At 35.6% G+C, this 27,052-nt stretch overlaps 1 protein-coding gene and 1 long non-coding RNA gene across 2 annotated transcripts in view; one reads left to right on the top strand and one right to left on the bottom strand.

The window, feature by feature from the left end:
- Nucleotides 1-27,052, bottom strand: part of LOC115413027 (general transcription factor IIF subunit 2-like) — a 125,259-nt gene that overhangs the window by 33,820 nt on the left and 64,387 nt on the right. The gene's annotated exons all lie outside the window — the stretch shown is intronic.
- On the top strand, nt 5,250-11,404 carry LOC115413029 (uncharacterized). The gene is made up of 3 exons (XR_003934418.1): nt 5,250-5,264; nt 6,289-6,294; nt 11,313-11,404. It is a non-coding gene; the product is annotated as an uncharacterized LOC115413029 (long non-coding RNA).

The raw sequence follows: 27,052 nt of genomic DNA, 5'->3' as shown, positions 1-27,052 counted from the left end.
TCTACAGAGTTCACCATCATGATTATGTGACAAATGAACCTGAATGACACCAGTTAATCTGAGTGTCATGAGGGGGTTTCCTCTGACTGGTCAAATGTTCACATAATGAGGGTAATCGTATGGATTTTTCAACCTTCTGCAGTTTTTTCAGGAAAGAGATCTAAAGTCAAATGACAAATGAACTGTTATAAAAAAAAAACTGGACCAGTGACATGTTCTATCAAGATTCACTAAGTTGAATTTGTAAGGTTGTCAGGTTCTGTCTCTGTGTTAGAGTCCTGTGGTCGTGATGCAGGAGATCATTCTCTTAACAGAAGTGGGTGGTACTTTCACTGGAGGAGAATTAAAACTCATTAAATGAATGTCCATATGTGACTTCTTATCAGTGCTCAATAGTAAGGCAAGGCAAGTTTATTTGTATAGCACATTTCAGCAACACGGCAATTCAAGGTGCTTCACACAGGACATTGAAATACAACGACAAGGGAAAAAGAAACATTCAAAACATTATAAAAGAAACATGTAAAAGGTGATTAAAAACAGCAAGTAAGAAAACAACACATAAAACCCAAAAATATAAAAACACACACATATTAACGTATCATATTAAGAGTTGTAGTGCAGAGTTTTGAGAGAGAATATAAAATTTAAAAAGTCAAAATCCTTTTCGTCAAAGGCAGCAGTGAACAGGTGAGTCTTTAACCTTGACTTAAAAGAACTCAGACTCTCAGCAGACCTGATATTTTCTGGTAGTTTGTTCCAGATATACGGAGCATAGAAACTGAACACTGATTCTCCATGTTTAGTTCTGACTTTGGGAACAAAGAGCAGACCTGCACCAGACCACCTGAGTGGTCTGGATGGTTCAGACTGGACTAGAAGGTCTCTGATGGATTTTGGGCCTAAACCATTCAGTGCTTTATATGCTAGTAAGATAATTTTAAAGTCTATTCTCTGAGAGACAGGGAGCCGGTGTAGAGACCTGAGAACTGGACTGATGTGGTCCACTCTTTTGGTCTTAGTGAGGACTCGAGCAGCAGCATTCTGGTAGTAACTATATTGACATCTATAACAATTTCTATGTTATGAGCAATCAAAATATGGCCCATTATAAGTAAAGGCAAATTTCAAATATTTAAAAAATTCATCAAGAATGTAAAAATAGCCCTGCAATGAACTGGTGAAATGTCCAGGGTGTATCCCGTAAGTAGCTGGGATGGGCTCCAAGCGACCCCTGTGACCCTAGTGAGGATAAAGCGGGTTCAGAAAATGAATGAATTTAAAATCTAAATTTCTGAAAACTGTGAACAAACTTTGTAGACATTGTCCCAAGGAAGCTACATATAACATTGAAATTAATTCAACCAGTAGTTTCAGAGAAGAAGATTGTTGAAATGTAGACATTGGTGACCTTGAGTTTGACCCTTCAAGGTCACTCCAGGTCAAAGGTCATGGACCCAAATGAAAGTCCATATATGACTTCCTATCAGTGCTCAATAGTAACTATATTGATGTCTCTAATCATGTCCATGTTATAAGCCTTCAAACTGCGGTCCATTATAAGTACAGGCACATTAATATTATAAAAGCCAAGTGGCCTCTGTGTGTGTGTGTGTGTGTGTGTCTGGGGATTCACATAAAATCTGTACAGAACTGACTGCTGCAGGTTGGCATACTTATGTATTTTTGGTCAAGGAACAGACTAGTGAAAACGGCAAGTTGATAGAACCAATATTTTGGAAGATATTATCCATTTTGGAATAGCCTTACAATCCTGTTGCTACTGCCAGAATGCTTTGGCGGTGACTACTGGACAAATGCGGTACAGCATGCACGAATACACAACAGCAGAAAAATTACCACATCTAGAACCTGTGGATCCCCACGGGTCAACGCGCTAGTTTTTAACCATTTCATGCACAGTGGTCACTACAGTGGACAGCTATTCAAAGCTGTTCTCTTGTATATTTATGGATTTTGTTGTTTTAGTTCCATATCAGCAGACACAGTGGACACTTATGCATCATCATGTACATTGTAATTCATACCATTACTGTAACTTTGCTGTTCTTGATAAACCGGATCTGCAGTGACATGTTTGAGTGCTGAAGGGGTGGGGATTAAATAAATTATACTTCCTCCCACTCCTTTTTGAATGTGCAAATGAAGTCATGTATAAGTTTAGTTTTTGTGTTTTTGTTTTCTTCCATGACCTCTTACTACCTGTTTTATCTCTAAAGACAAAATAAGATTACTTTGTCTTATTGCATATTCGAAATAAACTAAACTAAAAAAAAACCCAAAACAAAACAAAAAAACAATTGCTTGTAATTGTTACTAAACTGCAATTAACTGTTTTTTTCTTTCTTTTAGTGAAAAAGTTGGGGTTTTTTTGCTTATTATTTCCATGAAGTGAGTAATGACTAGTATTTGAGTTTGTTAAAATGTAAGAAAACAGCAGATTAGCAGCATTAAAAATGTTTTTATTTCATAGTTTTCACACGATATATCAGTAAATCCATGTTTTTTTTGCTTCAACAATTAAATGCATGTGTCAAGCGGACATTTTTGGAACTCCATGAAAAATAGGTTCATAAGAAAATTTTCAGTCGCATTGTTTTTTTCATGCCTAAAGAGGAATTAAAGCACTCAGGAAATAAATGTTGATTAAGGTTCTCATAATTCATGCATGAAAGGGTTAATATTTGAAAAATTCGTCAAAAATTCAAAAGGCAAAATTTCTCAAAACTGTGTACAAATTGTCCCAAGGAAAATACATATAAAATTAAAATGAATCCGACCAGTAATATTGTGAGACGTTTGAAGAAATTGCTAACAAAGACAATGCCAGACACGACGCCTTTACAACAGTTCATGCCTAACGACCGGTGAACTAATAAGGTGAAGCGCAGCAATTTCACACCATATAATAAGGATTAAGCTCCTCTGTCCACTGCTAATATCTTCACAGTTCATTAATAAAGATAGGTCTGACACCTTCCACTACCGTCCAGAACAAGGTTAGAAAATGGTGGATTGTCTAGAGTTTTAATCCTGTGTTTCGAGAGCATGGAGTGGTTTTTAATCAGGAGTAAAATACATGACAATAAATAATAAAATAAAAATAAAAACAGAACAGTGTTTTCTAAATACTGGCTTCAACAGAGGAACACTACTGCCCATAAAAGGTGGAATAATTTTGTTTTCCTCCTTTCATTCCTATTTATACACATCAGTAACCACCTTTGGCTGGGTGAAATTATTACTTACTGAGTCAGAGTGACTTCTTTTCTACAAAGAATAAATCACATTACCACAATCACAATCATTTCATAAGAGCTTTCATAAGAGTTTCATTCCAATTTCATTTCAACAGCGAATGTGAAATGTGGAAAAGAGACATTGGTTGTAAAGACGTAACAAGATGAAAATGACATGAATAGACGGACATAAATGATGTAACAACAAAAAAAAAAGATAAGGTGTAGAAAGATTAAAATGGTGTCAAAGATGCAAGATCAAAAAATAAAGTGGATGATGCAACTAGAATAAAAGGTCACTGAAGAACACTTTTAGATGCTTTCACAGACAGTATTCAGCAGAGTCAATAAAAACACAGATCTGTGCAGTAAACTGTTCTATTGTAGACTGGACTCAGGAGGTCGACCATTCACATGTTTTCTGTAACTGCACAAAAACAAAATCATATTGACAGAATGTTTCTGTGAGTATTAAGATCATTTTGGGATATGGAATGTGATGTATCTTGGGAACATTGTCGATGCTGTGATGTTTAGTGATGTGCGGATCGATACTGAAATTTTGATGTACAAATGTGTAAATGCTCATAGAACTACAAGTGCACCACTATAGCCTCTTGTCAAGGCCACTCACTTGCATATGATATGAAAACAAAAACATTAGCATCAGTATAATCTAAAATTGATCCACTACACTATGTTCTTTAAATTTTCAGCTTTTTTAATGTCCCTCTCCTTTTTTAATTTTCGTTTGGCACTCCCACTTAGCTGTTTCTCCATGTTTGCAATGTTTTGATTCGCGTACGTCGCGTAGTTCTTGACGTCTCACATCCCGCTCAGTGCAGGCACGTTGATTTGCGTCAACGCTGATTCGCTTTTTGGACTGACCAATGAGGAGAGGGTCTCAGCTCACGGTCACAGACAGCAGGAGCAGGGTTTCTGTGCAGTGCAATGGCTCTGGGCAGTAGACAGTTTCATTTATAAGCAAAAGATAACCAGATATTTTCGTTATGCCCGAGCTACCCAGGGCCCTTCAGAGGTCGCGGGCCCCTGGGCAATTGCCCAGTTGCCCATATGGTTAATCCGGGCTTGGATCTTGTCCAAATGATACACGATCGGTAGGAACTACTTCTTCTTCCGCCTGGGTAAGTGTGTACTGCGTCACACGTCTCAGTCAACTCTGACTCAGTCTGTACTGAACAAAAAATGGAACAGACTAAAGGGGAAAACAGTAAATATGCTATTGTTCCTTAACAAAAACTTGTGACAGAGGAAAAGTGTTGATATTGGATGCTTTTGTTGCACTGTTACATGTTCAGTATTTTCATGTTTCATGTTAACACGTTAATATCATGTGCATTAATATGCAAGTTTCATTTTATAATAGTTATTAATTAAACAATAATTACTCTCATGTCCTGTATTTTTTATGGAGATAAGATTTGAAATATTTTTTTAGATTTTCTAGACATTAAGTGTATTTGTACAAAGTATCGGCATCGGATCATCAGAAAGGAAATCAGTGGTATCCAACATCACTAGTGATGATGATGTTTATTCAATTAAAAGGTACCTGTAGTGAATTTTCATTGCTAGCTATTTCAAAAGATCAGTCAGACATGGTCAGTGACAGGTTGTCAGTACAATGCCATAGATACTGATGTAAGAACTGAAGTGATTTTGGTTATTATCAAGAAAACATGGAAAATGTTTAGATATCAGCTCTTAAAGGTGGGGTAGGAGATCCTGGAAAAACAGTTTGAGCAAGCCACATTTTGACCATACACAATTCAAAAATCCAAACCTCTTTCTTCAGACTTCCTCCTGAAGCCACACCTCCATTGTACTGATTGTACTCACAGAGGGAGGAGGGGGGAGGGACAAATGACAGTTGAATTTGACAGACATATCACTGTTCAATCATTTCAATGGGCCGGTTGAAATGACTGGATGGTGTTTTTTCAGTCCTGTCCGTTCCACAGGTGACGAAAATTTTGTATTTTTGTGTTAGAGCATTTAACCCCCACGTGGGGTCGCCTGAAATTCAAATGGGGTTGCCTGAAATTTCTAGTAACTGATATAAATAAAAAACAATTGCAAATAAATAATATATGATGAGTTGACAGAGACAATCCCAATCCATAAAAGACATGACAAACTGTGAGTCTAAAACTGAAGCACTGTGGTTCTGTTTATCTGTCAAATGTTCATTGTGGTCGGTTTCAGATGCTGCAGCTTTTTCATAATTCATAGTTTGAGTTCTTGTTTGTTCAGTATTAATTGTCAGCCTTGGAAATCCAAGCTGGACTGACTGTACATATCCTGACCAAGGAAAATCAAATTCTCACTTTGTGCAGTAATCTACACCTGGCTTTTCTGCCTCCGTCCATAATAATATACATTATATAGACTAAATGTCATCTAAAATTAACATTTATTTACAACATAGTATAGCAAACAATTAAATGACAAAAAACAAACTAATTTTAGCAACAACAAAAAAAATCTCTGTTTTGAATGTCTGGGGTCGCCAGAAATTTGTGATGTTAAAATGGGGTCACGAGCCAAAAAAACCCACTGATTCAGTTGGGAACCACTGATTTAATTAATTGGTTGCAGTCAGGTTGTGAAGGGGATTTTAAGCAATATAGTAAAAAATGCTCCAGGAAAACATCTCCTACCCTACCTTTAAATTAAACTCTTATGAGCTATTTTTGTTATCATTATATTTGTCCAAACAAAGTTGTACCAGGCATTAAAATGAACAAGAAATTGAAGAAAACAAGGGTGGCTTAACAGTTTTTTCCACAACTGTATTCTACTTAAATTTATTTTTTATGCTCCTTTTGTTTTTTAACCCAGCATCCTCCTCTGTCCTGATCTGTTTGATGTCTTCTCTTCAATATTGACTCTCCTTCACTGTTTATTTTTTTGTGTCACCACCATCATGATTAATTTCTGAATCGTCTGTCCAGGGAATTGTGGAGTCCAGTTGGTGAGCGTTGGTGTTGTGTTGGCAGCAGCTCAGTCTATTGTGTACTGTTGCACCATTTGCCAACAACTGTATCTGAGCACATAAAAAGAAGCCTTTACACGTCTCAGTCGTCAGTTATCTGAACTTGGACTAAGGCGTTGACTGAATATCCACGGGCGGCTGTAGAGGTCATCCACCGGGAGGCTGTCAAACTCCTCCAGGATCCGTAAACGTAAAAAAATCAGACACTGAATTCATCAATGAGCATGTGTCGGCTCCGTCTTTTGTCTTGGCGTTTATTCGATTCATGGCTTTTCACTTTGTCCCGGTCCCTCCTACTTGATTGCGTGGGCGAGATGCACTGAACGGAGAAGACAATGAAAGTAGAAGCGAGTATTTACTTTAAGTGAGACGTCTTTCCTTCTCTGGCGTCATCTGAAGTGACATCAGTGGCGGATGACGGCAGCACAGCTGGATCCTCCTCTCTGATCACAGCATCCTTCTGTTCTACTCACACTGATGTTTACCGGTTGAAAGAAGCACAGATAATAGGCTACCACCACATTTTCTGTCCTTATCTGTGAAAACTCCGCCGTTCTGCTTCACCTCAGCATCTTGAAAAGCCTCATGACTAACACGACCGTGAGCAAAATATGTCTTTAGTTATCAACTGTAAGAATGTGGAATGGTAATTTTACATATATTCTCTATTACATATAAGATTGGTTGAACTCTGTATTATATGAGACTGGGTTTTATTCCTGTTAGACAAATGGTTGTTTGCACTCTGTGTTTGGTCTAGGACAGGGGTGTTCAGGGACCACATACAGCCTAATGTGATATAAAGTGGGCCAGACCAGTAACATAATATAAATAATAGGATAAGAACTTATAAATAATGTCAACTCCAAAGTATTTTCTCTGTTTTTGAGTAAAAAAAGTCAAATTCCGTAATGAAACCATACTTGAACATAACATGAACAAATGTGAACCTGAAAATTCTTAAGAAAAGTAAGTGCAAGTTTAACAATATTACGCCTTAGTTTTCGAGCACAGAAAAAATGTATTTATTTGTTTTGACCATGTTGTATGATTCTTTGTTATCTGACGACCATGTGCTCGAAATAAACTACTACTACTACTACTACTACTACTACTAGTTTATCATTTATACATGTGCATCACAACTTACAGATCACAGTGGATCTACAAATACACAAAACATTTAGTAGGAGGCAGAATATTGTTAAAATTTCACATACTTCTCTTCAGAAATTTCAGGTTATTCACTTTTTTTTGCAAAAAGCTAGTCTGTAAATGTAAACATTTTTGTGTAATTTTACTGTTTTTTTTTACACTACAACAAAGAGAAAAATTTGTAGTTTTCATTATTTACAGGTTATTATGATAGTATTTTACAGGTCTGATCCACTTGAGATTGAATTGACCTAAAGTGAGTCTAACATCCTTGATTGTTAATATCTTCAGTGTAATTTTTGCATTTCACAAATTCATCCCAGGGGCCAGGTTGGACCCTTTGGCGGGCCAGATTTGGCCCCCGGGCCACATGTTTGACACCTGCGGTCTAGGACATGGGGACACCTGTGTTCCAAAAGCTTTCTCACAGAAGTTTCTCACAGAACTTGTCTCTTCCTGTACTCCCAGACATTCCAGCCTGGCTCAGATTTTTTTTTGTTAGTTTCATATAAGAGACAATGACAGACTGTAATCTTTGTACACTCCTGCAGACAGCTTTTGCCTTTGTATGATCGTACCTTTGAGCTCCAATTAAAATACACAGAAAGACACTGATCGTCTAATGACCATTTTTTATTTTGAGGACAAATGAGCAGAGTATTTTTTCCAAAACAACTTGGCGTTGTCGGTAGTATAGCTGAAGATCCGCTGTTTGACACTCGAAGGTGTCGGACAGGTTAGCCACCAAGAATCCACAATCCACAGGTTCTCCTCTACCTCACTTAAAACCTTAAGAGACAAGAGGGTCCGACGTCTGGAGTGAAACTGGTCGACTTCACTAAGCAGAGTCAGTCTACACTAAACTATATGTACAGACATGTGTAGAAGTCTTAGGTCACCCTCAGCTGTGTTGTTTTTACATGTTTGAAATGAGCATAATATCTATTTCTCCCACAACACGTTCTTATGTCTGGGGCTCACTGTTGGTATTCTTGCTCTGAGAATTCATTCCAGTAATATTGTATAACCTGAAATACCTCTGTTCGATTTAATTTGTTAAACGAAAATGAAAACTTGATCGCACAAACAAAAAAAGCATAATATCTATTTCTCAGTCTCTTTATCAGTGGCAGTTGGTTACTATATTAAAACCACATATTGCCAGTAGGATATGCCAAAGTACATGCAGCACTATTTTAATGGATTCATTTTATTAGTTTATTTAATAGGGACCATGCATATTTATGAACATTGTTGTATAAAAAACACACCCATGTAAATATGCCAGAATTAGTAAAAATAACTACTTTTCATCTGCAGTCCCTAGGCAGGTTAGACATAAAACAGCCAACATTGACACATCACTCATTCGCTATAGATTAGAAATTTTAAAAATGCATATAATAATGACATAGACATCATCCAAACAAACAAAAAAACAACTAGAAGCACTCGGAGAGCGCAGACCTCCGCCAAGGCTGATCAGTGGCCCCCCCCGTGGGCCCCCCCACCCCCGATCACCACCAAAATTTAATCATTTCTTCCTCATCCCATTTCCAACAAACCCTGAAAATTTCATCCAAATCTGTCCATAACTTTTTGAGTTATGTTGCACACTAACGGACAGACAAACAAACAAACAAACAAACAAACAGACAGACAAACAAACAAACCCTGGCAAAAACATAACCTCCTTGGCGGGGGTAATTAGAAATAGGATGATCACAGGGGCATTAGCCTATACATTCACCTCTATACTTACAAAATATTAATTTAACCCTCGGATATCCCACCCACAGAGGTCCTTCCTAACCACCAAGTGTGCGTAACAGCCACTGTTGTGGAATAACGTCAACATTTTTTTTCATATCCATCCAAATACTCAATAATTATCTTATTTGTTAATCCTTTAAATGCCATGCTTGTAATGTAAATAAACCATATTTTTTGATGCAAAAAATACAAAAAAAATGTTTTCTTTTTCAATATACTATGTAAAAATTGGATGACTTGTTTTTTGATTTTTGCAGCCTGGCATATGTCAGTGATTAACAGTAACAATGGTTAATATGCATTATTATTACTTTTTTTTTTTTTTGCACTATGTCAGATTTTATAAAATACTCACACCTGTCACTGGGTGTGCCTAAAATGCACACCTATATATCAAGCTATTCATATTATATATTGAATTATTTTTCTACTCTAATTTTGTTTTATTTGTGTAAATCAAAGTCAGTCCTAAACATAAATCAAACACTCATTCGACAGTTTTTAACCCTTTAAATGTTTTGTTTTGATCATGATGTCACTACATTTTTTGACACGTTATTTTTCAAAATCTACATGGAAATTGGATTACCTATTACAGTGTTTCTCAAGGAGCGCATTGGGACACCACTAGGGGATATTTGAAACGAGAAAGCTGACGGGGGGGCAGGGCACTGAGACCGAAATCGGAGGCGTCAGTCCGTATAAGTATCAATATCAAGCAGCAATTTATGTCTATGGTGAATTTCCGTGCCTCAGAGTAATTGTCTCTATTGAAGCTCATCAGATCTTTCAAATTTCCTCACGTTGTAGTAATGTGGTAACTGAGTGTTTTTCTAAAAGAAATGACATTTTCTGATTTATCCTTTATTATTTCTTTTACATATTGCTCACGTATGATAAGGTTTACCATAAAAACTGTATTAATATATGTACAAAATATGTAGGTAGTATCTTCAACCTAAATAATACTCATTAGGGTAACCAATTAACTGAAATTACATAACCGTTTTCTGCTTGTGCATAACATCCTGAAAATGACTGTGATGCCCCACTTACATCACGTGGCAGATGGGAGGTCTCTGGTGACTCCACCTGGACGGACCCATGAGTCGTTTCACACCTTCTCTTGGAGTCACAATGTTTGCACAGTAGCTCAGAATCAACTTCCACTTCCTTTTTTTTTCCTGTTTTATTGTGGCATCTATTATTAAAGTGCATTTGAGTCGCCCACGCCTACTACGTCTTCAATAAAAAATAAAAAAAAAAACCACACTGGCTCTAACAGGGGTCTTTCCTGACAAGTCCTGCAGTCATCACTTACTACACAATGATGCGTCGACCATTGGCCATAATGTTAGTTTCTACTTCTGTCTGTTGTTTTTCAGATGACAGCTGTGTGTAACATCCTGTAATTGGTCTCAGTGTTTAGACCTCCAGTGGTTTAGTTTGATCTGAACCGAGACCACCGCCAGTACCTTCAGTGGTCCGAGTCAGAAACCCAGAGGTAGATGTTAAATCACACAGACTGTGTGTTTAACCCATAAAGACCCAGAACTACTTTGGTGTGAACTCTTGTATGAGTATTTCCTCAATATTTAACCATTCTAAAGGGATTTAACAACATTTATTGTAATATTATCTTCTTTATTTTGTATTTTTTCACTGAAAATCAGGCATTTTCCAATATTTAATTCACTGATCATGTAGCTGTTAATAAAAATTCAGATTAAAGCTGAGGGTTATTGTATCAGAAACACAGAAAACTGAAGAAAAAGTGACATTTTCATTGAATATATCATTAACTGAACATAAACCAAGTGTGATCCAACTCCATTGGTTTTACTGGTGAATCAGTGAGCCCGTTTACATGACCATAAAAATCCGATAACTGGGAGTAATCTGATAATTGCCGTAATCAGATGCGATGCGTTCACATGCACTTCAAAAATGCGATAATCGAAAAACTCTGGTTTACATGTTTCAGTCCATTATTTGATTTCTTTCGGAGTACGTACGTTCGTTATAATGTAAGACATACACTTCCTGCCATTTTCAAAACATCCGGTCTTGTCTTGTTACCATGGCAATGTCTACGGTGTCAGCGTTAGGTGTCCTAATGTGGGAAGAGCTAATAAGACTACAAAACAGGTCACATGTTGCTGCTATCTTTCATTTCATTTCATTGTTTGTTTACCTTTTTCCTTAGACTAATGTTGTCACTGTGTAACTTCCCTTTATATAGATTTTTTTTTACACATGCACAGATGAAAAAAAATTAAACATTAACCTGTGTACATGCATGAAGACATCGAAGTACTGGGGAGAAATCTAGGTGTGTTCATTCGATTTCTCAATCAGGTAACAGCTGTTGTCAGATAAAGGTTATCAGATTATCCTGTTTACATGATCACTGGAATAATCTGATAACTCTAGAAATCGGACAATGACTGGAGTATTAGTGTAAATGTAAACGGGCTCAATGCTGTAGAAGATGACAGTGTTTCCATGTTCACTACGGAGCCTCTGAACATCCAAATGGGTCATATCTGATGACCATGAAAAGACAACAAACTGCATTTTACACCAATTATTCACATGTATTGATATTATAAGTGGATCGACAGGTATTAAACAGTTTAGATCAGTAGATGGTTTTGGTTGCCAGTTGCAGTTTGGGTTTTTATGGGTTAAAGCAACAGGATGATTTCTGTTCAATGGGCTTAAACTCCTCTCATTTCCAACAAAAGATTATGTCACCAACTCTGACAATGTGTCGACTAATTGTAGTAATTTCACGGTCAAAGAATTCATCTTTATCAAAGTCTGACAATGCTTGAAAGCAGGATCTTTTTTTTTTTTTTTAATTATTATTCCTAATTAAGCTAACTTTAAAGCCTTCATTTATGCAGTAATAACCAAAGCTGAACACATCCAGGTGCAACAAGACTGGGTCACCATAGCAACCATCACATGCCACTTGACATCCACGCAACAGCCCATCAACTGCCCTCAACAGTTCACTTTTAATCTTTTAATCTTGAGGCAGCGGAGCATTTGCAGTAGGCAACATGTCACAGATCTCACTAATGTTCATCTTCGCCTTTTCCACAAATGGATGCAATTATGTGCAATTATTGGCTGTTGAGTGCCAGCGCACATGTCTAAAAAAACACACACCCACACATACGAAACATGTGTGCACACGTTCACACAACTACTGAATATTCTGCACCAACATCTCTGCTGTACATTAGTAACGGTTAAACAGGGTCAAGGCCCTAAACGGAGGACAGCGGTTTTCTTTCTACTACTCAACTCTTCCATTTCCTCTCTCCAGGGCCCAAAGCACTGGATGTGGATGAGAATGTCTTCTGAACACGGACGGAGACGGATACTGAAGATAGAAAAGCATGGGTGTCAAGGCTTCTGTGTGGGGGGAAGAAACTTTTGAAAATAGGAAGTAAGAATAAGAATAAATAGGAAGTCCCACACACTGGCTTGAATATGAAAATCTGAAGTGTTAGGTCAGTCTTTCAGTTCGTACCTTCACAAATTCTCCTACACACTCATCACATTCAGGGCTTCAGATCAGATAAATAAAAATCGACAATAACACGAACGTTCAGAATCATGTAGATATGAACTGAAGCTTCCTGCTGCTCTCGTTTTCTCTCAAATATTCCACTTGTAAAATTAAAATTACAGCAAAATCCCTGCTCATGTGAAAACAATCATTACGAGCAACAATAAAAATCTGAAAATTGAATAAAAGTGCTATAGAAATAAATAAAGTAAGTTTGAAAACAATTGGATTCTTCACAGTAATTCAAAGGAATGTTTAAGCCTTTAGAAACCATGATGCATACATTTTTTCAGAAGATCCTTTTATGTTTATGGACCTGATGGTGGAAGTGTGAGACATCTGAATGTACATATATAATTAGGGATGGGAACTGATAAGAATTTAAAGGCTCCGATTCCTTATCGATTCTCTTGTTGATTCTCATTGAGTGAGAGAATAAAAGAGTACAAAGACATTTGTTTGCATTAACTGTCTTTTTTTATTTACATCTCTGCACAGAAAATATAACAAACAGTTGCGGAAAAAAATATTAGATCACCTTTTGTTTTCTTCAATTTCTTGTTCATTTTAATACCTGGTACAACTAAAGGTACATCTGTTTGGACAAATATAATGATAACAAAAATAGCTCATTAGAGCAACTAAAAATTGCAGGTGACCCCATTTGAATTTCAGGCAACCCCAAGTGGGGTCCCGACCCCAAGGTTGAAAAACAGTGCTTTATTGGCTTCTACAGATGTTTTTAAATATGGCTGTCAAATCTAATACAGTACACTTCAATAAAACATCTGCGTATTTTTATCATAGTGGTGGATCTAAAACATGTAACATGGGATGGTAAGAGATCTTTGTAAGGTATGATGGGAGGACGGTACATCAGAATCCTCACATTTAACCATAATCAGAATCCTTCTCAGATGACGCTGCATCAAGAACAGTGGTTTATCTAGAACCAAGAGAACCTCATAGACCACGATAAAGTAAAATACCTTCAAATAAATATATTTTAATGACTCAAACGTGTAAAAACACAACATCCTACTTCATTACAGTAGCTAGAGTAACTGTACTTAGTGTCCTTTACATGTGAACATTCCAACAGCAGTGAGTTAATATACACTTAACTCCTGGCTTCAGCTGTAATCACTCTTCTCCCACAGGATTGTACAACTCACACTCACTCTCTGCCTTCCCATAATGTCATACACTGAACTACAGAGGCTTGAATTCAACATAAACAACGTCAAAACAGCAGCAAGTTTCTACAGACAAACACCTACCGACAATGTTCAGCCCTAAAACATGTTCTGCTGAATTATCTGTAGTGTCTGAATTCATTTGGAAAATTATCTATTAATTAATAGAGACAGCCACACAATAATGGAAATTTCACATCAGCTGTCAAAATGCATATTTGTGCTAATTCATAATTACATGCCCTTTTTGAGAAATGATAATTAGACCATGCACTTGAAGAAAAGTGCTGCCAGAGAGTAGGACCGATAAAGGATTAGTGATAAGATTATTTAAAAAAAAACAAAAAAACAAACACTGGTTCTTCATTTGTTTGACTAGTGTTTTTTTTAATGTGAATGTGATGACCTCTGACCCTCTGCAAATGTGAAAACAAATTTACATTTTAGGAAACAAATTTACAAAATACTAAACAATTGTATAAGTGCTGAGACAAATTTACAAGTGGCAAAACACAAATACAACTCCCAAAACAAATTAACAAAAGGCAGGTCTTAACGCAGTGTTTTTCAACCTTGGGGTCGGGACCCCACGTGGGGTCACCTGGAATTCAAATGGGGTCGCCTGAAATTTCTAGTAATTGATTGAGAAAACCGGAGAGAACACCTATGTAAAGATATGCTTTTAGGTCAAATATTTGAGTATATTTTTAATTTATTACAATTTTGATTTTATATATTTAATATTTGGAACCAATATTCACTTTTAAAGTCTTTGAAATGTTTCGTTAAACATCTTTGCATCATTTATGCAATAAATTATATATATTTTTCAAATCGGATTTTATAATTTTTGTGTGTTTTTTGGCGTTTGTGTTGATATAGTAGGTTAAAGTGAAAAAAGAATAGGCAGATGAGATAGATGAAGTTGTGCTGAAAAAGAAGATACTAAACATGGGTATAGTAAACATTTCTTTAGCTAGTATATAAAGGCAAAATCAAAAGATGCTGCAGCTCTTTCATAATTCACATTTTGAGTTCTTGTTTGTTCAGTATTAACTGTCAGCCTTGTAAATACAAGCTGGACTGACTGTACATATCCTGACCAAGGAAAATAAAATAAATTTCAGCAAAAAAAATGTCTGTTTTGAAAGTCTGGGGTCGCCAGAAATGTGTGATGCTAAAATGGGGTCACAAGCCAAAAAAAGTTGGGAACCACTGTCTTAACAGAAAGGGAATGTCCTAAAATGTAAATTTGCTTTCACATTTGCGAAATGTGTTTTATGAAATGTAAATTTGTTTTCAAAATATAAAAGTGTTTTCTAAATGCTATTTAGTTTTGGAATTTGTAAATGTGTTTTTTTTTTTCAAATGCAAATGTGTTTTGGACTTCTCGGCCACTGTGTGATACTATGGAGGTGACTAACTTCTTGTAAAAGGAGTAACAGATTCTTATTTATGGTGCATTAAAACGGGGGAAAAAAATGAATATCGCACTGACACTTCACATACATATTTGCTCATGTGTCTGTATTAATATATGCACAAATTATAAAGTTGGCATCTTGAAACTAACTGTATTTATTATGATATTAAATATGTCTCTCTTGTACATATAAAAATTACTGATGAACTGGCATGAAAGAATAAACCTCCATCATTTTATGGATTTTTTTTTGTTTGTTTTTTGCAAATGTTTGTGTCAAATAAATTTAACATGTGATGGAGACGTAGTGTTTCAACATGTAGGATGTGTGGACAAAAGACAAAAATACTGTGGACTCCATCGTAAAGTTGAACACCTGGACGCTGAATCCCACTGAGATGAACTCCTTTCAGAGCTCCTCTTTTTTCCACTTCAATCATCGACACAAAACAGAACAAACAACGCTCAGAAAATAGTCTCTTTTATCCTTCAGTTGGTCCGTTTTTGTCTGTAATTGGTACAATCATGTTACCAGTTTGAGGTTCGTAAATCGTCCATTGTTGTGTTTCTTGTAATCTCAGTTTTCATGGTAAAACTTTCTTCTGTGATTGTCTAATTTTGGTTCTTTGTCTGTGGTTCCATCTGTACTCAATTCCTCAATAACTGTCGCTCTTCACTACATTTTCACCCATGAAATTACACAGATAAAGTACCACACAACTCACAGGAATATTACATCCTCGTATTGGTCGTAAAAATTCACATACCATCTTCCAAAACACAGTTATTTTAGGACATTTGATCCACACCCTGTCTAATATTTTCATGTTAGTTTAATAATTTACTCTTCACGTTTAATATAATAACAATTTTGCAGGATAAGTTGCTCATTCTAAGGAATTTACAGTTTTTTTCAGCTCCATGCAGGACCCAAATTTCCAAAAATACATCATTAACAACCAAGAATCTGTTTTTACTGATTCTGCCAATGTCAAAATGCTGCCTCTGAAAATCTTGAGGATGTCTTCATGTAATTTTTTTTTTAGTTTTTAGGACATTTTAATTTGTTAAATAATCTAAATGATTTTTTTCTCACATGAGTTTTACAAATTTTTATTCTTTTTACATCTTTACACAAGTCATTTTAGTTCAGTGGTCACATATTGCTCAGTTTGATTGGACGAGTAAAATAACATGATAATGTTTTTCTCTTTTTTTTGTTTTCATCTGAAAAAAAGTACAATTACATGATGAAAATGTTTACATCCTTTCACTAAAAATCTGAACGATCTAAACAACCACAGACAACTGGAAATTTCTTAAGAAAAATAAGTGAAATTTTAACAATATTATACCTGATACTAAAGGTTTCATTCCTTTGTTGATCCACTGTGATCTGTATGGGGTAATGTTTCATGTGTAAATCAGATTATTTTACTGGTCCGGCCCGTTTGAGATCAAATGAGACCCCTTATCTAAAATGACTTTGATGCCCCTGTTATACAATAATAACTCTCATTTTTGAGTGATTCTATAAGCAGTGTTGTGCAAGTTACTTCCAAACTGCAATACATTACAGATTACTCGTTACTGTTATTTAAAAGTAATTCCTTACCTTACAATATGGAATGCACTGCCACAATTTTTAATTTTAGAAATTCAAGCATTTGCTTTTTCTAAAAGGTTTAGAATTTTCATATTTATCTAAGAATAACTGTCTGATCTACTGCATGTCCTACAGTGATGTCATCCAGATGATTTGTTTTCTTTTGTTTGTTGTAGACCTGTTTTTGTTTGTGTTTTATTTTATGTTATTTCATTTATTTATTTATTTTTAGTTGTTGGTACTATTATGGTTATTGTAATTGTTTTGCATTGTGTGCTTGCTGTTGAATTTTGGTTTCCGTGTTGTTGTGTTGTGTGTATGTCCATCCTGTTTGTTGAGCGAGGTGTGAGGAATTGTGGAGCTTTGTTTTTATGTTGTTAATGACCCAAGGATGAGTAGCTGCTGGGAATCAAAACACAAATAAATGAATAAATAAACATTACTGTGTCAGAATTGTAATGCATTACATGATTTGATTCCTTAAGGTCTCACGCTCTTGCAGTTTTTTTTTTTTTTTTTTTTTAAGCAATTTTTTGAGCAATTAAATTATGGGTGAAAAGTGTGTTATAATGCAAGTGCTATTGAACATGTACAGAGTAAAATATTACTGACAACTGATTAGTAATGCCTTACACTACTGCGTTAAAACAAGAAATAATCTGTTACTGTCATATATTACTTTTGTAATGCGTTATTCCTGACACTGTCTATAAGTGAATATTTCATCCGACTCCTGTGACCGGATCATCTAAATCCACCTAAATATTACTCACTGGCCCTGTAATTGCCCTGGACAGATATTACAGGCATTAAAACTATATGTTTGTTGAGCGGAGAAAAGAAAAAAAGGCCGAATGAAGGCGAGAGACAGATGCGAGGGTGAGGAGGTCGCTCGTCCACCCCCTCACTCTCATCTCTTACCTCCATCTGCTCCGAGGCCCTTTTCCTCAAAGCTCTGACCTCCCTAATGTTAAACACAACAAACAGCCTGCCGCCCACCAGGCCTCCGTCCTCCACTACCTTCTCTGGGTACCCATCCCTCCTCATCCTCATTCCTTCGTGCACCAGCCTACAAAACACTTCAAGTGTAAAACAGTCAGCGCATGAATACAAACACGTCACTGACAGACCTTCAGTATCAAACGCAGCTGTACAACCACTGATCTTAACGTTTTCTTTTCAAGGTTTAGTGCTGTTCAGCGTCTACAAAGACATTTTCATTTTTACTAATCTCAGAGCAGACCCTTTACATATGCTACTTCTGCTACTTTGCTTCAGGCTGTTCACATCACCCTGCCCTGAAATCTCTCACTTGTGGGACTGTTTGGAAAATTTAATTGCTTCTATAAACCCACACCCTCCCACCTCTGATCTCTTCACTGAGACGTGGCTGAAATATTGACATTTTATAGATTTTACGGTTGCAGGGTGGTCGAGTCTACGGTTGATGTGTGCCAGTCAGAACATCTTCAAACTAGGGCTGAACGATCTAACTGTGCTTATAATCGCAGTGTGGATATATACGTGTATGTGTGTGTATGTGCACATGTATGTACGTATGCATATGTACGGGGGGGTGAAAAGTTTATAGCCTGACTAAGAAGGAGTTATTCCACAGCAATGAAACTTGGCATACAACTTGGGCGGCCGTGGCTCAGGTGGTAGAGCGGGTCGTCCAATAACCAAAGGGTTGACAGTTCGAATCCTGCTCTGTCCTCGTCAGTCCGTTGTGTCCTTGGGCAAGACACTTCACCCTCCCTGCCTCCAGTGCCACCCACACTGGTGTATGACTGTTTGGTGGTGGTCGGAGGGGCCACAGGCGCAAAGTGGCAGCCACACTTCTGTCAGTCTGCCCCAGGGCAGCTGTGGCTACAAATGTAGCTTACCAGCACCAGAGTGTGAATGTGAGAGTGAATAAAAGGGTCAATAATGTAAAGCACTTTGGGTGTCTAGGAAAGTGCTATATAAATCCAATCCATTATTATTATTATTATTATTATTACATTAAATTCAACCTCTCCTGATACTAATTGCATGGTTTCCTACCAGATAAACCCACATTGGATAAATAATTTAGGACTTTGAAAAGTAGTACCAGAGACATTTGGTGAACCATCCGTGGCACCATGGTCTTATCAAATGTCTGCAGAAAAAGGGGTTAGCCCCCAAGGACATTCATGCTGACATGGTTGCTATAGGGGATGATGCTCCAGCTTTAGCAACTGTGCAAAACTGAGAAGCTGAATTCAAGAGGGGTAGGGAGAACGAGGGAGGGGTGAAAAGCAAGCATTTTCATGAAATGTCTGTAGTACTGCTTTTCAAAGTCCTAAATTATTTATCCATTGTGGGTTTATCTGCAAGGAAACCATGCAATTAGTATCAGGAAAGATTGAATTTAATGTATGCCAAGTTTCATTGCTGTGCAATAACTCCTTCTTAGTCAGGCTATGAACGTTTCAGCCCCCCCTCGTATATATATATGTAAATGGGTATTATCATATTAGTGTATATGGGAAAAAGGATGTGATATTGTTTTATTATTATTATTATTATTATTATTATTATTATATTGATATCCATACAAAATAATAATTGCTATATAGTGATCATAAGGAAAAGAAATTGGGGGCAGGAGTATATAAGTTTTTACTTCTTCCTACTCCTTTTCGAGCGTGTACAGTTTCATTTTATTAGTTTTATTTTTATTTATTTATTTATTTGTTTGTTTGTTTATTTATTTATGGTTGTTTGTTGCTTATCAATCATTTATGTACCAGTACTTATATTTTGTAGTTTATTTTTGTTTTGATTTCACTGTTTATATGTTCGAAATAAAGCATTCATTCATTCATATATAAATAAATAAATAAATAAATAAATAAATATATATATATATATATATATATATATATATATATATATATATATATGGGAGGGGCTTGTTCTGGCCGTTTTTTTTGTTCGTTTGTCTCAAGTTGATTTTGTGATCGTTGTTGTAGTTTGTTTGTACTCATTAAGAGTATATGTCTTGGTTTTGTGGATTGAAAAGTTTAAATAAAGTCATACAAAAAAATAATCGCAGTATGAGTCTGTACTTATAATAAAATAAAATTAAAACATTATAGAATTACACAGTCTGGGAATAAAAATTGCAGGTTTAGGAGGATTCAGGATGGTCTTATAGAGAACCGAAGGTCCATCCCTTCTACTGGACTCCATGGGACCTATTTGTAGTTATTGGTGAAAGACAAATATTACTTGATCCTTTGCTGTCCAGTTCAGAGGAAGGAGAATAAAGTAATGATTTATGTCAATACACAGCTGAGTAGGAAGTGAAGCAAAGTACCGTCATCAAAGAACAAAGAGCGAAACAGTATTTGACACAAAAAAAGAGGTCAGTTTAGTTTATTATATTCAGATTATAGATACAAAGTGGTTTAGCACATCAGTAACTACTTTTTAAGTTACTGTATTATGTCAGTTCAATGTGTGTTGTTGCTTGTTTTTCTTTTTGCATATCTTACTTCAGTTATGGTACTATGTTATCTGTAAGCTGTTTGTTTTTTCTTTTACCTGCCAATGGGACTCAAGATGGAAATTAGCTTTAATCTATTGTATTTACATGTAAATGTTCATTAATATGAACTGTCTCATTTTAAAAAGAAATAAACCATTCATTCATTCATTCATTCATATTTATTGTATATTATTTAGCCTTCAAATCTATTTGATTCTTTTATGTCATTATTTGTGTATTTTGACATAAAATTACCACTATTACACTTTAATAATTTACTATTACTACTAATACTCCAAGTAGTATTACTATTATTACCATCATTAATACTATCACCACCACTACCTATACTACTACTACTACTACTATCTCTACTACCCCTACTAGTATTATTATTATTATTATTATTATTATTCCCACTCTGTTTTAGTTGTTGTATCTACATTACTACAATAAAAAATTATTAATAATATGTTTAGCCTCTACAGAATAATACAAATCCCCTCATTTTCTCCACCTCCTTCTTATGAGCACTTTATTTTATTTTTTTTTTAATTTAATCTCCCACTCATGATTCTTTCTATTCATTTGCTTCCTACAGATACTGTATACACCGGTTCTATACAACATCATAAATTGTACTAATCACTGTATTTGAGTTGAATAAAGTAATTTAGCTCCTTCTGAACCATAACTGGTGCCTCAGAATGAATGAATTACAGTAAATGAAGACACACACTCTGCCGTTGAACTGTTTGGACCTGGAAATGAGGTTTTTTAACGACGCCATGACATCAGATCTAACAAGCGGATGTGACTTTTTCACCAAATCATGCAGCTCTGCCTCAAACCAAATCAGATTTTTGTGAAAATACCCTCATTAGCTTCAGTTGTCTCCCCCCCCCCCCACTAGAAGCAATATTTTCATTTCTATGTTCTTTATCTGATGTAAGGAGAGGTTTTGAGGTCGGTTTCCTTGAGAACGGGAAATTATCACCTTTCTGACATGTCTGCTGATTATGGTTGACAAGCACATGTGATGAATTAATGATACAGGAGCTATAAAAAACACACCATGCGTAAGGTCACACACAATACCTGTCGCTCTGGCATTAACCCATAAAGACCCAAACATGCACCATCAGCCAAAAGCATCTACTGATCTATACTGTTGATCCACTAATCAAATCAAAATTTGGAAATAATTAGTGTAAAATACAGTTTGTCATCAGATATGACCCATTTAGACGTTCAGAGGCTCTGTAGTTACCATGGAAACACCGTCATCTTCTACAACATTGATTCACCAGTAAAACCAATGGAGTTGGATCACTGACAGTGGATGGACACACTGGGTTTATGTTCAGTTATTGATATATTCTACTGAAAAAGTCAATTTTTCTTAAGTTTTCTCTGTTTTTGGTGTGATAACCCTTAAAAGTAATCTCAGTATGATAATTAAAGTACATGATCAGTAAAATACATACAAGGAAATACTGGATTTTCACTGAAAAAAAATGCAAAAGTGAGAGATTAATATTGTGATAAATAGTGATAGTTCCCCACAGGTCAACATGCTAGTTAACCCATAAAGACCCAAATATAGACCAGTGACCAAAACATCTACTGATCTAAACTGTTGATCCACTAATTCTATCAATACATGTAAATAATTGGTGTAAAATACAGTTTGTCATCTTTTCATGGTCGTCAGATATGACCCATTTAGATGTTGAGACTCTCCGTAGTTACCATGGAAACACCGTCATCTTCTACAGCATTGATTCACCAGTAAAACCAGTGGAGTTGGTTCAATGACAGTGGATGGACACACTGGGTTTATGTTCAGTTATTGATATATTCTACTGAAAAAGTCAATTTTTCTTAAGTTTTCTCTGTTTTTGGTGTGATAACCCTTAAAAGTAATCTCAGTATGATAATTAAAGTACATGATCAGTAAAATACATACAGGGAAATACTGGATTTTCACTGAAAAAAAATGCAAAAGTGAGAGATTAATATTGTGATAAATAGTGATAGTTCCCCACAGGTCAACATGCTAGTTAACCCATAAAGACCCAAATATAGACCAGTGACCAAAACATCTACTGATCTAAACTGTTTAATAACTTCTGAACCATTAAACCTATTAAAACATGTAAATAATTGGTGTAAAATACAGTTATTCATCTTTTCATGGTCATCAGATATAACCCATTTGGACGTTCAGAGGTTCCGTAGTTACTATGGAAACCCCGTCATCTTCTACAACATTGATTCACCAGTAAAACCCATGGAGTTGGATCAATGACAGTGGATGGAGACACTAGGTTTATGTTCAGTTATTAATATTTTTTACTGAAAATGTAAATTTTTCTTCAGTTTTCTCTCTTTTTGGTATTATAACCCTCATAAGTAATCTCAGCATGATGATTAAACATGATGTTAAAGTACATGATGAGTAAAATAAATACAGGGAAATATCAGATTTTCACTGAAAAAAATGCAAAATTGAGAGAATAATATTTGATAAATGGTGATAAATTACTTAGGAAAGGTTAAATAGAGAGAAAAATCAATTTGGAAATTTGTTTCTGTTTAGATACAATGACTTTTGACTTTAATGAACATCTTCATGACCAGTCAATTAAACATAGAAAAATAGATGATTTTCTCTGGAAAATGCAAAATAAAATGCAGAGGATAATATTATAAAAAATGGTGATAAATCACTTAGAAAATGTTAAATATAGAGAAAAAAATATTTGGGAACTGCCACAAAAGCAAACAGAAAACTGAGCAAACAGAAAACTTCAAGATTTACAGTCAGAAATAGACTTTTTAGTATCCATGTGGTATTCAGAGCTCAGTCATACTTTGTCGTAATGTGTTCCATGTTCTACCAAACACAGCTGTGACAGACATCCATACATGACAACAAGGAAGCAATACAAGAGGGGAGTGAAGCACTGATTGGATCCAAATATAATTTTCCATTAGAGCTCATCTCTACTAAGCCCAGAGGGGATTCATTAAGGAAATTTAATGATTCCATTCATTAGCTTTAAAGTGATTTTCCATGTCTGTATCTGCATCAGCCCACTCGTGAGTCCATCATGGATTAGCACCATGCATACACTAACATACTAACACAGCCATCAAAAAACAGGATTATCAGCAGATCGGACAGAGTAAGTTTAGGATGAGAAGATTAATGCCCTGTCCACGACCACACTGAGGCTCATATTTTACAAAACGGATATTTTTCTCTATATTTGTTCCTCTTGTCCACATGTAAACAGCCTTTTCGTTCACAAAAATTGAGATTTTCTAAACTCTGGTGTGTGTGTGTGTGTGTATCTGTGTGTTCAGGAAAATTACTGACACTGTAAAATGATGGGATCACATACAGTTTTACAGACAGTTGTGGAAAAAAATTATTAGACCACCCCTTGTTTTCTTCAATTTCTTGTTCATTTTAATGCCTGGTACAACTAAAGGTACATTTGTTTGGACAAATATAATGTTAACAACAAAAATAGCTCATAATAGTTTAATTTCAGAGCTGATATCTAGACATTTTCCATGGTTTTCTTGATAATAACCAAAATCACTTCAGTTCTTACATCAATATCTACGGCATTGTACTGACAAAAACAGTGCTTTTAGGCATTCCATGTTTTCTTTTCTGTCTGTTTTAGTCACATGATACACACAGGAGTTAGTACTTGATTGCATAACCATTGTTTTTAATGACTCATAATTTTTTCAGCAACTGTATTACTACTTTGTGTCATGAATCTGCACCTGAAACATCAAATCCAGGTGTATAAATCAGTGTAGCACCGCTATCTTTTTGGGTTTTAGGTCACAAAACTTCTAAAAGGGGAGATATATGCAGTGTTTCTGCTTTAAGATAATAAAAAAATGACCTGAAATATGGCTACATTTTAAAGAGGCAGCACTTTTAAAGAAATAATCCACACATTTTGATATTATCCCAGTAATGCGTGGTTCCCCACGGATTGTACATCCTCTGATCAAATTCATTCCTTTTACTCTCTTGGTAAATTCCACTGGCATTTTCAGTTGGATAACCTCTCAGCTGACATGTCTGTTTCTGCACATGAAATTTGACACCATGGCATGATTCTATGATTCTGGGCATAGCAACGTGATTGTAAGTATTACAGAATTACTAATATCTCCCCAAGTATTGGTCCGATCAACTTGCCGTTTTCACTACTGTCCTCCTTGACCAAAAATACATAAGTATACCAAACTGCAGCAGTCAGCTCTGTACGGATTTTGTGCGATTCCTGAGACACACACACACACACACACACACACACATATACACACACACACACACACACACATATACATAGAGGCCATTTAGCTTTTATAACATAGATTGCATCTTGTCTTATATGAAACTTTATGCACGTTCTGCTGACTTGCTGAAATTTTGTTAAAATGTTCTTTAAAATGTTCTTTTTAAAACTATTCTACATAAACTGTTCCTCCTCCAGTTCAGTCTGTTCTTACTCTGTAACAGGAGGCAGTATTAGTCCTTATTATTCATATGAGTCTTATTTTAGTCCAAAAAAAATCTGCATTTAATGCAAAACGGAGAAATCAATAATTCATACTGGTAATACTAGCCTTCATGAAGACATTAGTAGATTTTTTTTTCCTCTTGTCCTTGGATTTTCTGTGCTATTTGGCAGTGTTTATGAGGTGAGGTTTTAACATTTGATCAGGGACAACAGGTGAAAATGAGCCTTACAGACAAACAGAGACACATTTACAGCTCAGGTTTTTAATGGTTTTAATTCAGATCCACAAATCAGCATTAAGTCTCTTCAGTTTTTCACTCTAAGCTGATGACTTGTTATGTTCGTCTAATAATTTTAGCTAAATGAGCACCATTAGAAACACGTTGTTAGTGTTCACTGTAGTAGATTTATCACAATTATCTCATTATTTTGCATAATGATGATAATAGACTCCATTTATCTGTTAGAAAACTTCTGGATGACTCTAATGTAAATGTCTTTTTTCTATCACTAAGTTGCATCATTTTCCAGTGTTTGGTATTTGATGTTATATTGTTGCATCCTCATGATGAAACTTGTTTCGGTGCCCGTGGTATATTTCTTGTATATATCAGTGATAAGATTTGCAAGAGGTAACATGTTCTGGAAGGTTCTTTGGGCTAAATTGTCTGTTTTATTTATTTTCTTTTAGGGCTGCATTTTACTTCAGCAAATTGTTTGGTTGCACTTTTCAGAAATGTGCAAATTAGTCTCAAAGATCAATGTGTAAGTGATGTGGGTGTGTGTATGAAAGAATAAATAATTCAAAACATAACTTTTTAGTCAGCTCCAACTCCCCTCTCCATCTCCCCACTTATCTCCCATCTCCCAGAACCCCCCCCCCACCAGGCAGAATCCCTCAGAACAGAATATCAACTTAACATTACTGTAAACTTATATATGTAAACAACATGCAGTAATTATGTAAGAACACACTAAAACCATGTCCGTGTAACTTCATCATAAGCATGTCTTTACTATTACTGCGCTTATGTTTACAACAGAATATTTGCTTATTATTAGTATTTCCCATTTTCTCTCTTACAAATGTAAAGAATTGTGATAAAAATCTAGATCATGATTTTATTTTTTAAAAATCACGATATATTTTTGCCATATCGCCCGCCCCTAGACTCCATTCTGCTTCTCATAGTGCGGTGAAGTTCTGTCTGAGAGAAAACACTATGCAAAACAAACACACACAGACACACAACTGCCTCTAACACAAACTATTAAATGAATGCAGACAAATGAGGAGGAGGAAACATGTACTTTAGATTTATTTCTTCTGTAATATTCCCATAGAGTTACGCAATGATATGGGTGGACGTATATGTTTCAGAATATAACCTCAGGGGGAAAAAAGCAGTTTTCTGATTTATTTCTCAGTTGTTTTTTCTCATCACTGTTGTTAATTGTCCCATACTACCTATAACTAATTTCTTTGACGGCATATTCGGGCCACATAACAAAATAAAAACGCTTGTCACTACGAGAATGAAGTCGTAATATTTCGAGAATAAAGTCATAATACAATGAGAATAAAGTCGTAGTTTTAAAAAACTCATTATTTAACGAGAATAAAGTTGAAATATTTCGGGAATAAAGTCACAATGTAATGAGAATAAAGTTGCAGTTTAAAAAGAACTCATTATTTTACGAGAAGAAAGTCATACTTTTATGAGATTAACATTGAAGTAATCATTAACCTATCAGTCATCAGATTAAGGTGTTCTATTGTCTGATGGCAGTGATGTCTTAAATTCCTGCAACTCTTGTTGCCATTTGGGGCACTATACATTTTTGACCTTTCGCATGTTATTCAACCCATTTCATCACGTGTCAATTTACGCCAAGACCTCCAGTTCACATAACCCTAACCTTCAGTGTGTGGTATTTGACACGGCATGAACATACACGTGGAA

Source organism: Sphaeramia orbicularis, chromosome 21 (genome assembly GCF_902148855.1).
Source record: "Sphaeramia orbicularis chromosome 21, fSphaOr1.1, whole genome shotgun sequence".
Classification (NCBI taxonomy): Eukaryota; Metazoa; Chordata; class Actinopteri; order Kurtiformes; family Apogonidae; genus Sphaeramia; species Sphaeramia orbicularis.
Note: the sequence above shows the minus strand (reverse complement) of the source record. Positions and strands in the feature narration are given on the sequence as shown.